Source organism: Leucoraja erinacea, chromosome 4, assembly GCF_028641065.1.
Source record: "Leucoraja erinacea ecotype New England chromosome 4, Leri_hhj_1, whole genome shotgun sequence".
Lineage (NCBI taxonomy): Eukaryota > Metazoa > Chordata > Chondrichthyes > Rajiformes > Rajidae > Leucoraja > Leucoraja erinaceus.
The window spans coordinates 98,259,408-98,277,222 of NC_073380.1; the positions used below are offsets into that span (position 1 = coordinate 98,259,408).

The 17,815-nt window shown below is 42.3% G+C and overlaps 1 pseudogene; it reads right to left on the minus strand.

The window, feature by feature from the left end:
- Window positions 1–4,985: 4,985 nt before the first annotated feature.
- LOC129696069 (thrombospondin-2-like) lies at window positions 4,986–7,361 on the minus strand (annotated as a pseudogene).
- Between the last annotated feature and the right edge of the window lie 10,454 nt (window positions 7,362–17,815).

Genomic DNA, 17,815 nt, shown 5'->3' on the forward strand with positions numbered 1-17,815 from the left:
ATACGAAGTCTTCCTTTTATTAAACTGTATTGAAATTTACAATATTCACTGAAATAAATATAATGATGGAATTAATAGAAACCTGTTTAATCAAAGGATGATTAGAATGTGCAACTCATGGAGTGGTTGACCTGAATAGAATGAATAGCTTTTAGGGAAATTAGATAATTACAATAGGAATGAAGTAAGAAGGTGTACAGATAATGTTAGATAAGGTTGAAAGTTTCATGCTGGCACAAAGCATTTTATTGAATGTGCAAGGAGGATCTGCAGATGATAGTTTAAACTGAAGACAGACACAAAAAGCTTGAGTAACTATGCGGGTCAGGCAGCATCTCGGCAGAAAAGGAATAGGTGACGTTTTGAATCGAGACCTATCTTCAGACAGAGTCGGGGAAGAGGAACAAAAGATATAGACGGTACTTAGGTGAAATAAATGTAGGATATGCAAAAAGCAACAATAATCAAGGAATTGTAGTGCACACAACAGGCCATTGTTGGCCATGGGATAGGTGACAATGAGTATAGAGACAGAGGAACTCAACAGAACGACAGTTAAACTAGTACAACGACTAGGGTGGGGGAGGGACGGAGAGAGAGGAGACGCAAAGGTCACGAAGTTCGGGTAATCAATAGTAGATAGATATAGATATGCTATTTATTATCACTATACATGTACAGTGAAATTGAAAGCTGCTCGTACTCAGTGCATACATATAATTTAGTACAAAAAACAAGAAACAGAAAAACAAAAAAAACAGAAGGGAGAAGGGGGGGGGGGGGGGGGGGGGGGGGGGGGGGGGGGGGGGGGGGGGGGGGGGGGGGGGGAAGGTGCACAATTCTGCGGCGCTATATACATATATACAGATGGAAGTCCGGGTGTTGGGCTGTGAAGTCAGTGCATGTGTGAATTTGAATTAAGAGTAGTTATAATTTTCGGAAAGCAACTATTCCTGAGTCTATTTGTCCTGGATTTGATGCACCTATAGCGCCTTCCAGAGGGCAGCAGGTCGAACAGTCCAAACGCAGGATGGGAGCTGTCTTTGATGATATTCTTTGCCCTGCTAAGGCAGCGGGAGGTGTAGATATCCATCAGGGAGGGGAGAGGGCAACCATTGATCTTCTGTGCTGTCCTAGTTACCCTCTGAAGCCTCTCCCTGTCTGCCATGGTGCAGCTGCCATACCATGCTGTCCTACCGCTGGGTTGTAAGATGGCCAAGCAAAATATGAGATGCTGTTCCTCCAGTTTACGTTTGGCCTCACTCTGACAATGGAGGAGGCACAGGACAGAAAGGTCAGTTTGGGAATGGGAAGGGGAGTTAAAATGTTTGGCAACCAGGAGATCATCAAGGCCAAGGCAGACTGGGAAGGTGTTCACGAAACGATCGACGAGTCTGTGCTTGGTCTCGTCGACATATAAGAGTCCACACCTGGAACAGCAGATACAGTAGATGAGGTTGGAGTTTCTCCTTGTTACCCCGCGGCTCTTCTCTTGCTCCCAGTCACAACAGGGACAGAGTCCCTTAGTCCAGCATATAATCCTCCAGCATTTTCAGCACCTTCAACGGGGTCCCACCATTAGCCACATCTTCCCAACCCCACTCATTTCTGCTTTACTCAGACACCGTTCCCTTCTCAACTCCCTAGTTAACCCATCACTACCCAAGTATCTTCCCCTGCAACCACAGGAGGTGCAAGACCTGTCCCTATACCTCCTCCTTTGATTCTCTCCAGGGCCCCCGCCAGTCCTTTCAGGTGAGGCAGAGTCTCACTTGCACCTCCTCCAACCTCATCTATTACCTTTACGTTATTAGTGATGTCTAATTTATTAAATGAGCCATGCTATTGATGATATCTTTGCTAGTTATTCGCTACGAAAAAAAAATTTTGGATGCGCACTTCCACGGTTACCTTTATGAAATTTTAAATAAATTCCTTTATGCATTAAAATTCATTCAAATATATGAACTGTAAATCTGCTATTAAATGTGTTTTCATGTACACTGTATTTACTCGGCCACTTCAGGATACCAGTTTTATTTATCCAAATAAACAGGAAATGTGCAGAAATTACCGACTTTAAATGACAAAACAATGCAAGTGTTGTTTGAAAATCACACCAGGAGTGTCAAAAATATACATTATGATTAAATAGTCAGCCAAAATTAATAGGTTCATATGAAATAAGAAATTGTTGTGAAGAAGCATTTTGAAACAAATAGTTATATTAATCACGTATAAGAAGCAACTGCAGATGCTGGTTTAAACCGAAGATAGACACAAAAAGCTGGAGTAACTCAGCGGGACAGGCAGTATATTTAAGAAGGAACTGCAGATGCTGGAAAATCGAAGGTAGAAACAGCGCTGGAGAAGCTCAGCGGGTGCGGCAGCATCTATGGAGCGAAGGAAATAGGCAACGTTTCGGGTCGAAACCCTTCTTCAGACAGATGTAGGGTGGAGGCGGGGGGGGGGAAGAAGAAAGGAAGAGGAGGAGCCAGTGGGCTGAGGAAGAGCTGAGAAGGGGAGGAGACAATAAGGGCTACCGGAAATTGGAGCAGTCAATGTTCATTCCGCTGGGGGTATAAACTGCCCAAGCAAAATATGAGGTGCTGCTCCTTCAATTTCCGGTGGTGCTCACTTTGGCCATGGAGGAGGCCCAGGACAGAAAGGTCAGATTCGGAATGGGAGGGTGAGTTGAAATACTGAGCCACTGGAAGGTAGGTTATTGCAGACCGAGCGGAGGTGTTCGGCGAAACGACCGCCAAGCCTACGCTTGGTCTCCCCGATGTAGATCAGCTGACATCTAGAGCAGCGGATGCAATAGATGAGGTTGGAGGAGGTGCAGGTGAACCTCTGTCACACCTGGAACCAAAGATCCTATAGCTTTGCTATAGGATCTTTGCCTGGAACGACTGCTTGGGTCCTTGAATGGAGTCGAGGGGGGAGGTAAAGCAGTATCTCTGGAAAGAAGGAATGGGTGACGTTTCGGCTCAAGACCCTTCAGACAATTTCATCACTCTGTTTGGTGACAGTGGAGACTGAGTTGAGTGTTCATTAATGTTATATCTATTTCCATAAACTTATGAGTGGAAGCTACCACTATCAGTTGACTATGTTATTTTTAATTATTTTCTCTGTCGGATTCAAGATTTATCTGTTAGTGTGCTTTTAGCTTTCAGATCTACCTGAAAAAATAAGTTTATTTTAGTTTTAGCAAGTTACTTAACATTCTCAGATTTGTATTAGACGCATGAGAGATATGCAAGAACCAGTTGACAACATTGTGATGCAAATCAGCGCCAATTCACCCTAAAGGTTTTATAGATCCCAATTATATAAACATAACACACAATACCAACTTGAACAAAAGTAAATAGTTAACATTTCGAGTCATCTTGGAAGAGATCTGCTGAACTACTCAATGTGAGCCTCAGTTAGCCAAAGCCTTGGATTTGATAAATTTACCAAAATTGAGCCAGTTCTCATTGTAATGACAAATGTCTAATTCTTCCAGTCCAACTTTCCGTTGCCATTACTACACAGGTATGTAGGAGTGATCTTATGCAGACCAAATAGAACAGATTTTCCAGCCATTATTTCCAGTTTAAATGATTCTTTATTGAAGTAGTTGTACAACCAAAGAGATGAACGTACCAGGTTCTCCTTATTCCGCATACGAGTTGTAAAGCCTGTATACTCTATACGCCTGTGCCTGGTGTGAACACTCCCTGTCCACTATGCCCATATGTAAACGCCCCACTGTGCATCTAATGACCGCCCCTAAGTGTCCAAAATAATACTGCAAGATATCTAGACAAAATAATATAATACGCCAACAGTAACTAGCCTAAATATAAATAGCTTCGACACTGTGATTTACGTATTTTTTCAATGCATACTATTCACTATTCCCAATGGGATAACTGCTTTGCAAAATTCCTCATTCAGTTTATAAACTAGTGGAGAAGGTGGTGGTCAGTCGAATGGTCCCAAGTACCACTTATAGCATGGATGATGAAGACATTTTTGCAATCATTTACTCGGATTAGCAGTTGCCAATGTCTGGTCACGCGATTATCACTGACAAAGCAACGTATTGATCACAATGAGATCAGACAGCAAGCGTTTTGCCAGAAAGAGGTTTGCCATCTCCATTAATGCCAGTCTTATCAAAAGATTGCATCTTTTCTAATCACAGCATCATTCACCTCAGTAGATCACTTTTACTCCCTCTCGGATCCAGGATAGGGTTTTCTCAAAGTCAAAATTGAATTTGTCCTCATGTCAAAGTTTGTTTCTTAAAAAGCAGATAGCAACAAAAACTGTTAAAGGTAAACCACGGCAATCTTTAATTGATTCGTCACATCGGAGTGGGAAGATTACAATGAACACAAATGTTGCTCAGTGCTTCTCGGGCTCCACTCACAGAACAAAAGAAAGTTAGCACAATTATACATTTTTTCTTATCAGTAAAACACTCCTACCAAGTCTGAATATGGCATGATTGAAGGATTTTATAACCTTTCAGAATATAGGAAAAGTTGGGTTCATCTCAAGCTCATCGAATAACAAGTTATTACTTATCTCTGGAGTGTCAGCTATTTTTTTTTCAATCTTGGCTTCTTTATGGTCTTGAAAAGAAGCGCATGTTATTACGTAGGCTGCCATCTTAATGTCTTTATTGAAAATGACAACCTGTCCTCCATATTGTGTTCCATATAGTTTACAAAGTCATTCAGACTTGACATCGAGCGATTATTTTGTTCTACTTGTCCATGCTTTTGCAGAAGAACAACTTCATTTTAGATTTGACTATTAGATTTGACTATTAGCTCCTTCATTCCCTCCTTTTTATTCAAACATGATAATATTCACAGTCCTCGGTAGGTACACACAATGATCGCAACCATTAGAGCAACGATTTGCAGAATGATAGAGCCATAATGTATCACAGTACCCCAAAGTCCATCAAACCAATGGTATGGCTACCAGTTCTCACTTTCTTCATTGACAATCATCCTGATGAAGCTTGTTTAGGGTCAATGGATCAGGTGCCACCTGTAGGCGGTTTCATCCTTTAAGCCGATATTGGGGTTGTGCCATAATGTTCGCACCTGTCCGAGGGTGTTGCCAGTCTCTTCGTAGATCGTTACAACAGCAACCCTTATACTGACATCGATACGTGGTGGAGAAATCGTACCTTTCCAAGTTTGACTTTGGCAAACTTACAGTTTGACTGAAGCAAAGCAAGAATTCACCACCTTGATCTAAATGCTAGCGTATCCGTGGGTTTCAACAACTTCTCTTCCCAGTAGGTTTGGGTAGCCAGCCTGTTTTCACATCACCACGTAGAAGCGGATGCTGGACTGGAAGCCAAAGACAAAGTCAGATTGTGAAAGTGTAGATTGTGGTCTGTGTTGACGTAGAAGGTGCCACTGAAGTTGATGGTGTGGAACTCCTCAAATCTGACAGCAAGGCCAGGGTCAGAGTTGGCGGTCTGCAGTAACTCCCTGCCCTTGTTGCACACTACCCAGTTAGGAACGATCTCCATCGTCCCCTTTGGAACTTCCTCAGGTCAGTCTCACTGATGGTGCTGTACTCAGGGCACATGTCATAGATATCTGGGATGTTGTTGTCAAAGTCATCCTTGCAGTTGTCTCCTCTGCTGTCACCATCGGCATCGATCTGATCAGGGTTGGGAACAAAACGGCAATTGTCCTTCTCATCAGAAACACCATAATTGGCATCCTCATCAATGTCCTGATTGTCATCACACTGATTACCCACAAGGTCTGAGTCATTGTCTTCCTGGATAGAGTTATGCATAATCTCTTTCAAGAGTTCCAGCTGTTTCAAAATGCTCAGCTTCTCTCTGTCTAGACCCTTGGTCATATGATCAAGCTCAAAATGCTTCAAGATTGTTGATCAAATGTGGTTTGTCTTTCCGAAGTTGTGACCAAAGGCTTTGCACTTCCTCCTGATCTGTAAAGACGTTCTTTCTTCTGTATGGATCAGCTTTACATGGCTCTGCAGGTAGCGATCAATCAGAAACGCCTTGTTACATCCTTGGTGGGGGCAAGGTCTTTCACGCACCTCTTCATGCTGCTCTTTTATGTTTCTTAATTCCGTCAAATCCTCTGTAAACAGCACAGCAACCCTTATACTGACATCAATACATGGTGGAGAAATCGTACCTTTCCAAGTTTGACTTTGGCAAACTTTCAGTTTGACTGAAGCAAAGCAAGAATTTCATTGTCCTATCAGGGACACATGGCAATAAACTCACTTGAACTTGAACTTGTTTTCAGCCACATTTTTGTCCAGATTGTTTCTTCACATCCGTAATATTGTACTTTTTAACTGGTAACTTACTCTTCTTTTTCCAATATGGTTGAAAAGACTCGTCTGAAGAATCATTCTTAACTTTTATTTCTCTGTCATCTTCACTTGATAAATACCTTTCAGAAAGATCACTGGACTCCAATCCATCCACAACATAATTTCTTATAGAACAAGATGCTTCATTGCAGTAACCTTTTTTTTTACATTAAATGGTTGAGTTGCATCTTGTACCTAAACATTTTCCCAAGAGCACTCTGTATATTCAGGATCTGAGCAAATGAACATATCCTTCTTCAATGGGGATTCTGCATTGTCCACATCCACTGACTGCGGAGTGGCTCCAATGTATATACAAGGCTGAAAGTCTGCTAACACTGGGACAGCTTGATGCTTCGCAACATTATCACACTCACCATTTTCAGTCACTGTTCCATTCCAGGTGAAAGGGTTATTGAACCATCCAGAACTTCCTCCATTGAGTCCTTATTTCTACTGGATGGGCACTGTCCCTCATTCAAAACAACGCTGCGACTTGAATGCATGTCCAGGATGTAACTGTGGCAAAGTGGAATCCTGCCTCACCACAACATCAACTAGCTTCTTCCTCTCTGTTATCAGGGTTCTGTTAGCAGTCCTTCCAATTGCTAGGATTCTGCCTGATGCACCTCTACCCCATTGCATACATTGGACTTTGTCTCTGGAACTGGTGTGCTATAATGCTCAGAACTATCTTCTCCACACTAACCTTTCCTTTGCTCTACCTATTTTAGGTGAGCCTGGCTTGATCACATTTATTCATGTTAATCCTTTGTGTCTTGCTGACACTGAAAAAGGGTGCAAGATTCTTGAGACTCATCATTTAGCTGTTTAACAACTATTAACTGGGTTCCTGCTTAATTAATGTTTCTATACTTAGCTGACGATTCAATTTCAATAGGTTTGTTTTTATCTGTATTCTGGGTCAAGGGATGAAACATGGACATATGAACATTCAAATTGTGAGCCTTCTCGAACCACTACTCACATTGGTCACAAGCAAATCCAAGTTCAGCTTCTGCTTTGTGCTTGGTCATATGGTATTTCAAGGATGTTCTTTGCCTGCGCTGGTAACCACAAACTTCACACTGCAAAGGTTTTGCTCCAGCATGGCTCATTTGGTGACCTGACAGGTGTTTCCGCTGTTTGAAAGTCTGTCCACATTCATCACAAATGTAGTTTCTTTTCACAAATGGAGTCATTCTTTCTCCCAAGTTGTCCATCAGCGTGTGAAACCAGCATTCTTCATCCTTCTCCATCAATGGCAACTGGCTGTGTGATCCATCTTAACTCAGCTCCTCACTTTGATCCCGGCTGGAATTTACCTCAATCCAGTTCTGTAACTGAGTTGCATTCCAAAATCAAGGCTTTTCAACTCCAGAACCTGATTGCTCTCCTTCAGCTGCTGTGTGATGGAAGTGAGATGGTCATTTTCAGACTAGGCATTGGTGAGCACATTTCTCATCTGTTTCAGCTCGGTCTGTAGCTCCGGCATAAGCTGCCACCGTTTTCCAGTTACTTCAAGAACCTGTGGTAATGGATCCATCTTGGTCAGTGTTATAAACATAAGGACAGTTATCAGCCTTATTCAGGAAGTCTTGGTGCATGGGTTGTTCCCCAAGTCCAGCCCATCTGGGCCAACTGTAACGGGTATAGCTTGGACCCAATAGCAGCACAGAATCAGGCAGGTATAATTGGTCATGAACTTTATTACGATACTGTAACACAGAGTAGTAACACAGGAATGGGTACACCGTACTCACACAGAGGCTCAGGACTGAGCGAGGGTTCTGAAGAGGGGCAGGCAGGAGACGTAGTCGGGGTAGTGGAAGATGCGATAACCAGGAGATCCAACACACGATGCAAACAAACCAGCGAGGGACAGACGAAAGGAGAGTCGAAGCCAGGCAGGAAGTCGAGGAGCCGTTGCAGGGATACACCAAACAGCCCAGGAGAGGGGCAGACAGAAACCAGGAGGTACGGGACGAAGGCCGTGGTCGGGGACAGAAGGCTGAGGTGCTATCCGGGGAGACGACACGACGGAATGGTCAGGGGCAGGCAGGTTCGAATCCGTGTAGGCAGTCGGGAAAATTGCTGGAGAGTCTTGCATGAATGCTGAGAACAATCTGGCACTATGTGAACGGTGAGGAGAGTCTATATACCGGGTTAATAGGTGATCAGAGGCAACTGAGTGCAACAGGTGAGGAGAGTTGGGCTGATGAGAGGGGAGTGGCAGGTGAGGAGAAGGAGGGACTGGTGGAAAAGTACTGGGAGGTGAAGTGGATGAGAATGAGGAGAGGGCAGACTGTGACACCAACCTCAGGATAAAAAGTAGGGTCAATAGTCCCATTGCCCTTTCTTGGTTCTCCATTTACGATCAATCGTATCAGATGTCTCCAACCGGGGTAATCTTCAATCTTCACGGCGGTTGGTGTCGTAGTACCACCTGGTACAGTCCCCTCCAACATAGTCCCAATTTTGTCCGAACCCAGTAGTATGGACTGTGTCTGTGTTCAACTGGCAGTGGCTTCTGCATTTTCAACCCCTGTCAATGCAAGACTGACAGGGTTGTGCTTAATTGCTGTGCGTGTGTGATTAATTCATTGCTGTCAGTCATAACTAACTCCCACACTCTTTAGTGTCCTATTCATCCCCTCCATTAATCCATAATTCTACGGGTGGTGGGGGATGTGAGATCACTCTTTAACTACCTATAAGGCAGACCCTTTAAAAAAAGATTATTATTTTTTTAAAAACTATTTAAAAAATATTCCCAATTTTTCCAATCTATCTCCCCAAATTTACAATTTCAAATTAACAGATAAAGGCATCCGCAATCTCATCTAACACATCTACCTGAATGCCACGTAGCCATCGTGGAATTCAGGTCTCTATTTGAACTCAATTCAAAAGGTAAGAAATAGGGGGGAAAAAATTAAAGTTAAGAGAAAACAAAGAATAAATAATTAATTTTCATAGATTGTAAGCTCATTCAATGATATCCTATTTCATCTGACACAGAACATTTCATCAAAAGGGTCATATATATGAATATATAAATTTAGCCTGGGACTGGATGTCAAGTATCCTGATAGGCTTTGGGAGAAATGAAACAGACATAGTGAAATCCTGAACACAGTAGGATAGAGCTGCCATTATCTTGGCAGCATAGCCTTGAAAAGAACTCTAGTCAGATAAGGAACAAAATTTGGATGAGTGACAACTCAAAAGAACATGGAGATCTCATGGATAGGCATATGGATGAGAAGGGAATGGAGGGTTATGGTATGAGTGCAGGCAGGTGGGACTAAGGGAAAATAATTGTTCGGCACGGACTTGTAGGGCCGAGATGGCCTGTTTCCGTGCTGTAATTGTTATATGTTATATGTTATTTGTCTAATCTGATAAGGGCCAGACTTGGATGAGTGACAACTTGAAAGAACTTCATTGTGATCCTGCCGACTACACCAAATGTCAAAGTTCGTTTCTTAAAAAACAGATAGCAACAAAAATTGTTAAAGGTAAACCATGGCAATCTTTAATTGATTTCATCAGACGGGAGTGGCAAGATTACAATGAGCACAAACATTCAGTGCTTCTCGGGCTCCACTCACAGAACAAAGGAAAGTTCGCACAATTATTCATTTTTCTTATCAGTAAAACACTCCTACTAAGTCTGAATATGGCATGACTAAAACATTTTATAGCCTTTCAGAATATAGGAAAAGTTGGGTCCAAATCAAGCTCATCCAATAACAAGTTATTACTTATCTCTGGAGCGTCAGCTACTTTTTCAATCTTGGCTTCTTTATGGCCTTGAAAAGAAGCACGTGTTATTATGCAGGCTGCCATCTTAATGTCTTTATTGAAAAGACAACCTGGCCTCCATAAAGGTGTTCCATATAATTTACAAAGTCATTCAGACTTGGCACCGAGCCATTCTTTTGTTCTACTAGTTCATGCTTTTGTAGAAGAACAACTCCATTTTAGATTTGACTATTAGATTTGACTATTAGCTCCTTCACTCAGTCATCCCTGAATTCCCAGGATTGTGATACACGCACTGATGACCATTGCATGTTGGTTCCACATTAATGAGGGTTATGCAATGGATTTCCCGCTGTGGAATAAGTGAGATGCCATACTCCCTTTTTGTTGATGACAACCCTCATCACATGAAGATGGTGATTCTCCACATTTTGACTTTCAAACAGAAAGTTAACTTGTTATTTGAGCTGGCCATCTCGTGTTTCACTCAAGGTATCAGTATTAGAGTGTCTGAGTTCCCAGTCAGAAGTAGGTATATAATAACCTTCCAGACTTGATAATAATATCAAATAAGAACCAAAATGTTCTTTTAATTTCAGATTTTCAGCATATGCCGTATTTGTCTTTTGTAATTCTAGGTAGATTCTGTTTCTCCATTTGCATCTCCTTGAGACTGATCTGTTGTTTCTTTATTTGTCCCAGGAACATCAATTTTTGCTTTGTACTATTAATTATTGTGACATTTAATATCTAGTTTCTTTCTACACATTATCAGGCATTTGCTTTAAGTCCTTTGAAGTCATTAACTTGGTTTCTCATTGCATAGATGTTGACTGACCTGCTGAACAGTTCCAGCATCTTCCTTCAGATTATCATTGCTTCCATTCACTCAAAATCCTATAAATAAGATATTAATTATTTCAAATTGCAAGCTGTTTTTAACCTTGAAGATTTTCCCGCCACCTGGCCCAGCTGCAAAATACACCGTATACACCATAGAATACTGTAACCTCGCCCGCAGCATATTGGATTTCTAATATTGACGATTGAATCAGTAAAAAATTCAACTAGTAAATGAAAAGTTTAGCTCTCCTTTCCTGGAATTTCTTCACCGAAATTAGCCAAGTAATACAATTGAAATGGGGTGGAATCCGAGAGAAAAAAAAATCTGCAAAACCCCCAGATCTGTTTAAGAATGGAGAAACTTTAGGATCATGCTGGATGGATGATAATCAATCAAACCTCATTCATAATTATTTTGTGATCTTCAAATCACAAGTAGATGGTATACAAATTGTTAATTCCAAAAATAGATCTGGAGAAAACTTAGTGCATTATCAATGACGGGGGAAAATGATTAAAAATGCATAACAATTACTCTGCGACTTCAAAAATAGATGAACTTAATTATGTATCAGGAAATGGAATCAAAAGAAAGTGACTTTTGGGATCCAAAATTGGCTCACTCAGAAACAAATAAAAACCATAAAATAGAGTTTTACTAATTTGAAGATGGTAAACATCCCAATAATACTAGGATCATCCATTTATTAATCCCAATAATACTAGGATCATCCATTTATTAATGTTTTCATCCCAGCACTTGATCAAGTTATGGATACATGTGCATGTATGCAGGCTATGTAATGAGAACGTTTTCAGGAGAATGCATGTATGCTATTTCAACAAAACCGGGCTGCAGTTCTAGACATGACATTGATGACACCATACCAGTCTGAAAACACTCTCTAAACCAAAGAAGGGTCATCAACTTTTTCACGATTTCTAGGGAGACAAATATTAGAAGTCATGGTCAAAGAGAAGCAGCTAAGATAAGGGAAAGGCCTCTGCTTGGCATTAGAAGCCGTCCCAGCTCATTCACGGGTCTCATTCTTCTCCTGCATTAGCCGGCCCACCGCTGCTCGTGGAGCAGCTGCTGCCTGCAGAGTGCTTCACTCAGGCCGCCAGAGCCGCTCCCAGGCCGGAGGCTGGGCGAATGCGTTTTTTATTCTCTTCCGAGTCTTATTTAGTTTTATCGTTTATAGCGACTTTTCTTTTTTTTTTTAAACTAGTAAAGCAGCGTTTTTAACCTTTTATTGTGCAAGGAAATCTTCATGTTACCAACTGAGACCAATTTTATCGCGCCCTTTTTTAAACTAGTAAAGCAGCGTTTTTAAACTTTTGTCGTGCATTTCGTGCTAGCAGACGAGACCAATTTTGTGATTTTCGCTGGAAATTTACTGCTTTTTAGCTGATTTTAACCTTGAAGATTTTTCCGTCACCTGGCCCAGCTGCAATATACACCGTATACACCATAGAATACTGTAACCTCGCCCGCAGCATATTGGATTTCTAATATTGACGATTGAATCAGTCACAAAATTAAATATATCTGCATTATATGTTCTCAATCTTAAATGAGAAGTAGAGAAGAAATTATTCAGTGTTCATTTTCACAATTGGCCATTTCGTTACTTAATGTGTGCAATATCTAAACAAATTGCCTGTCTCTTAATTACTTTTTAATACAGGAATAAAAGTTAATGAGTGAATGCAAGCGGTCGGTGGGGACGCTGCGAGATGGCTGCCCTGCCAGCCGCGTGTTAGTCAATTCTACTTTTTTTGTTTTTTTTAGTATGTCCAAATATTTGTTTTAATGTCTCTCAGTGTGGGGGGTGGTGAGGGGGGGTCAGGGAGGAACCTCTTTCAGTCGCCTCCTCCACAGAGAGGCAACTTTTTTTCCATGTCGCCTCCCTCGCGGCCTAACACCAGGGATTGGTGCGGCCTTTCCCGGAGACGGGCCCAGAGCTTCAGCAGCGGGCGCAGCATGAACTTTTCATCACGGAGCAGGCAAGCCCTCAGCAGGGGTCGCCCGAAGGGAGTGCTCCAATCGCTGGCCCGCGGCAGCCTGAAGCCACGGTCTGATGAGATTCCAGCTGGTGCGGCGTACGGAGTCTGGGATCCCTCGTTGGGGACCCCGGAGGAGAAGAGCTCCGACCACCGGCCCGCGGCCTACAACAGCTTGAAGCCGCGGTCTGCGGTGCTTCTAGCCGCGGGCATGGCGGGGACTGACTTACTTACCATCCAGAGCAAGATCCCTCACCGGGAATCCCTAGAGAAGAGCTCCGACCGCCGGCCTGCGGCCCACGTCATCTTCAAGCTGCAGTCTCCGGTAGAGAAGCACCGATTCGGGACTTACCTTGCCTGTACATCTGGCTGCCCGCAGCGGCAACTGCGGAGGTTCATGGTCCCGATCACGGAGTAAAATGGTGGAGAACTGACTGAACTTTGTGCCTTCCACCACAGTGATGAATGCTGTGGTGGATGTTTTGTGTTCAATTTTTATTGTGTATTGTGTGGTTTGTTTTTTTATTGTTCCGCTGCTGGCAAATTCATTTCACTACACTTTATTGTGCATGTGACAAATAAATCTGACTGAGCACCCACAGCAAAGATCGGGGAAACTTCCCACGTTTTCGCTCCCAGAGTGCATGCATTTTTCACTGCAATCCCATTCAAAAAAGTTTGCACAATTAATTAAATTAATTGCATGGTCCAAACTTGGGAGAAATTACTTCCTCGGAGATAACGCGGTGTGTACACGGAGCTAGGAACGCTGTTGCTATGGTGCACGCTGACTCGAATCGCATAATCACGGCTGCAGACTAATGGGGCCCCCGATTAATGTGCCTTGCTATAATAACATTAATGTGCGGCGCTGGCATGACTAACGTGGCACTGCGCACTCTGCACTTGCAGGCAAAGATACTAATTGCAAAGCCGGTTCCAAAGATGGCGCAAAAAATTACCCATGACCTACTACGGTTTTTTCGCTGAGTGGACCATCTTGCTCCACTCTATGATCTTTCATTTCAATGTCCCAGGTGTAGATTGATCTGACGGCCCACAAAGCGAACCAAAAGGGGGTCTTCCGGAAGCCCTGGCTGGCATTCTGGAAAATCACCTGTCCCAAAAAGTACCAGGCATGATGAGACAATTGGCAACGAAAATACTTTAGATTTATTGTTCTCTTCGCATCCAGATTTAATTTCAGAAGTTTCATCGCGTGCTGGAATCAGCGATCATTTTATTATCCAAGCAAAACTGCAAACAAAGATTAAAGTTCCTTCAAAACCACCATATGAAATTTCCCTCTGGAGAAAAGTGAGGAATTTAAAGACTTGGCAAAAAAACTGGAGAAAGATTTCGTCAACCTGCAACCAGTCTTACAAGCTGTAAAAGACAGCTGGGTGTGGCTGAGAGACTCTTTAAATGACATTGTTGCAAATCATATTCCCCAAAAACTCATAAAGGGCCGTATGCATCCTCCTTGTTTTTCGGCAAAACTGAAACATCACTGCAGTAAGAAAGAGAAGTTTTATATCATGCCAAAAAAAAGGGGTACAAAACTGGATTGGGTCCATTTTTACTAGAGTGCGAAAGCAAGTCGATTGTGCTTTTAGGAGTGCCCATAGACAACATGTTTCTTCTATTCTTGAGGGAGAGCAACCCAAGGCTTTTTGGGGATATGTGAAATCTAGACGGACAGACAACACTGGTGTCCAGTTGCTTAAAGTGAACAACTGTCTGATCACTGAGGACCAGGCGAAAGCAGAGGCTCTTGCAAAGCAATTTCAACACGTTTTCACCCGGGAAGATATGGAGCCTTCATCATTTCCAGTTCTACCGCCCAGCCCATATGCTGATATGCCTGCTATTAAAATTGAGGTTGAAGGTGTCAAGAAGTTATTGCTCAACATCAATACAACAAAAGCTATTGAACCAGATCAGATACAGAATCAAGCCCTCGAGATCGCAGCCGAAGAACTGGCTCCTGTTTTGCAGTTCATTTTCCAACAGTCGCTTGACTCAGGTGATGTTCCGCTGGATTGGAGGAAGGATAGCATCACTCCTCGCTTTAAGAAGGGTTCAACCACCAACTCGGCGAATTATCGTCCTGTTTAATTAACAAACACTTGCTGAAAACTGCTGGAGCATTTAATCGATAGTAATCTGATGAGACACCTCAGCAAACATAACATTCTTGCTGACAACCAACATGCAATTAGAAGGCATGGATCATACGAGTCTCAGCTTATCCTGATGACAAATGACCTGGCCAAGAACCTTGATAGCAATGTCATCACGGATTTAGTAGTACTAGACTTTTCTAAAGCATTTGATGCCATCCCACACCAGAGACTGCTTCGGAAACTTGACTTCTACCGTGTTCGTTCCAACACAAAACAATGGATTTCCAGTTTTCTGACAAAACATCTTCAGCGCGCATGTGTGAATGGAAAAAGCTCTGATTGGCATCCAGTGTTAAGTGGTACACCTCAGGGCACAGTATGTGGCCCACGTCTGTTTTTGCTTTACATTAATGACATTCATGAAAAAGTCACAAGCACGACCAGATTATTTGCTGATGACTGTTTGGTGTACCGTCCAATTAAGTCAGCTGATGATAAAGATGCTCTCCAAAAATATATCGATACTATGGTTGAGTGGTCACAACAATGGGGCATGCAGTTCAACCCTTCCAAATGTGAAACCATGCGTGTCATCAGAAAGAGGAAACCAGGCGAAACATCTTACAATATCCTTGATGCCACCCGTGAAGAATCCAAACAGACCAAGTATCTTGGTATCAAATTACACAACGATCTAAATTGGAATGGTCAGACTCATCATGCAATGGTGAAAGTAACTGGTGTGCTAGATTTTCTGAGACACAACTTTCATCATTGTTCCACTTCTATCGAGGAGAAGTTATACTTCACCCTCGTTAGACCAAATTTGGACTACGCAGTTGCAGCAGAGGACCCATACACAAATAAAAACATTTCTTCCATCGAACGTGTCTGAAGACAGGCAGCCCGATTTGTTACTAATACCTATGAGAGAAAAGCGAGTGTTACCAAACTTTCACTGGGGTGGAACCCTCGCCAAGACAGACGTAAAGCTCAACGTTTGACCTGTTTTTAGAAAATGTTAAATGGTCAGCTCGACATAGATTACCAAACCGACACCAAACCCAAACCCTATTAGGAGCGGACGAGGCCATTCGATCCAATTTGAGATACCAGCTACCAAGACAGATGTGTACAGTAATTAATTCATCCCCCACACAATTAAAGCATGGAATAGTCTTCACCCTACCATAGTTACCCAACCAGACCCAACTAAATTGAAGGTAGCTCTTTTTCTCCAAGAACCCTTTTTTGCTTAAGTCCACCCTCCGACACCTCCAGTTTAAATTCCATCTGGAATATTTTTGGAGGACCAGGAAACCAAGAACCAAGACCTAGCTCCCATTCATGCTGCCACTGTTTCCACCTTTGCACGATTTCCTATGGCCTCAAGTTCTGTGGAGCTACAATGTGGAGCTACAATGTGGAGCTACAATGTCCAACAAATAGTTGCAGGTGGCTGCAGTTGGAATTGCACCCCAAGACCACAATGATCTTTCTGCACAATCTGTATACCGTGCTGGGAAAGGGAACATCAACTCAATCTTTGAACAACTCAACAATATCTTGCTAACCTCATGAAAAAAAAGTAAATAGCAGCTTCAAATTATAGCCAGGACCTCAGGCTAGCGATAGGTTTTCACATAGAGAATGGGAAGGTAGGTTTGTAAAGACTTAGAAATGAATTTCAAAGCATAGGCATTCAAAAGGGTTTTCCATAAATTTAAAGTGGTATCATTCTTGTTAGAAAGTAAAATTATTTTAATTAATGAAATCTGATCCTATGATGAAGTCTGCAGGGCTCTGGTGGAACCCTTATTAGTTTAGTTTAGTTTAGAGGTTCAGCTTGGAAACAGGCCCTTCAGCCCACCGAGTCTGTATTAACCACCAATCACCCGTACACTAGTTCAATCCTGGACATTAAGGACAATTTCCAGAAGCCAATTAACCTACATGCCTGTACATCCTTGGAATGTGGGAGAGAACCAGAGCACCCGGAGAAAACCCACACAGTCACAGGGAGAACATACAAACTCCGTAAAGGCAGCACCCATAGTAAGACTCGAACTTTGGTCTCTAGTGCTGTAAGGTACCAACTCTTACCCTGAACCACTGTGCCACCCCAAATTAATTGAGCAGGCATATCAAAGAACCATTGAACACATTCCAGCTGAAGTGAGTACTTTGTAAGACAAATGTAAAGTCAACTTGACTTCCCTCAACTACTTCCTCAAAAATCCCACTCCATTTATGCAAAGAACCTGCTTCATATAGGTTATGCCTACAGTGACTGGCCTGAGAGCATAAGCTGTTTTCATGTTATTTATGCAACTACCCTAGCCCCCTGCACTCATAAAAATAACTTCTTTTTTTCTTCCCTCAGTCTCTGGTCAACCTAGATTGGAAAACTACACACATTAGGCTTCTGCATTTCTCAGTACACAGTTCCTTATTTTTGTTTGTGTGTGACAAATAGTAATATTGAGTAAGAAGTTTGCAAGTAATACAAAAATTGAAAATTTAATTAATAATAAAGAATTGTATGATGCAATTGTATGATGAGGGCTGGTTCCCGTGCGCAAAAAAATATCAAAGAACCAAATGGAACTTAATCCAGTCCAGAGAAGAGTAAGATAAGGGAATATATTTGGGAAGAGCAAATAGTAAGATTCTGAACAGTGTACTGGAACCAAGGA